Below are 895 nucleotides of genomic sequence, written 5' to 3'. Positions count from 1 at the left end.
TGAGCAGGAGGAGAGCCCCATTTGCATGGAGTCTGCATATAAGGTGCAGCTGGGACCCTGGGCTGCATGCCTGACCTTGTCATCCTAGGGGCGACCCCAGATGGGAAAGGACTCAAGGATGCTGGCCACAAGGGGTCTTGTCCTGACCCCCCCTCCCTCCCTCCTTTCCTGGGACCTGTCACCCTGATCCCATTCCTTTGGGGGCAGCTTCCAGGATTGAGAGTCCTCCTTCATGGGGTTTTGATGAAGACCCAGGGGTGCTCCTCCAGAGGCATGTGGATGGGGCTTTTTCTCACTCTCCTTCCCCCGCCATGCGCCATGTCACCTCTCTGGGGTTTGGGAATAAGAATTTTCATTAGATGATGCTTTTATTTTGAGACTGAAAGATTCTCCTTGTTATTTTCCTCTATCAGATCCTCCAAAAACTCGAACCTCTACATGTGAGGGGAAGGAGACCCTGGGCTGGACGCTGTGGCTGCAGGCTCCGTCTCAAACCTGCTGCCACTCTCACAAGCACACAGTTTCCTCCCAAAGGCACACATTTCACTCAACTTCCCTGCAGTTCCTGTGCAAAAGCCCTGTTTCCAGCCCCTCAAAGTGGGAGAATTTCCATTACTTGGCTGAGTGACAAGGGGTCTTGTCCTGACCCCCCCTCCCTCCCTCCTTTCCTGGGACCTGTCACCCTGATCCCATTCCTTTGGGGGCAGCTTCCAGGATTGAGAGTCCTCCTTCATGGGGTTTTGATGAAGACCCAGGGGTGCTCCTCCAGAGGCATGTGGATGGGGCTTTTTCTCACTCTCCTTCCCCCGCCATGCGCCATGTCACCTCTCTGGGGTTTGGGAATAAGAATTTTCATTAGATGATGCTTTTATTTTGAGACTGAAAGATTCTCCTT

Source organism: Myotis brandtii, unplaced genomic scaffold, assembly GCF_000412655.1.
Source record: "Myotis brandtii unplaced genomic scaffold, ASM41265v1 scaffold3472, whole genome shotgun sequence".
Lineage (NCBI taxonomy): Eukaryota > Metazoa > Chordata > Mammalia > Chiroptera > Vespertilionidae > Myotis > Myotis brandtii.
The sequence above is the reverse complement of the archived record's forward strand: the minus strand, read 5'-3'. Positions refer to the sequence as shown.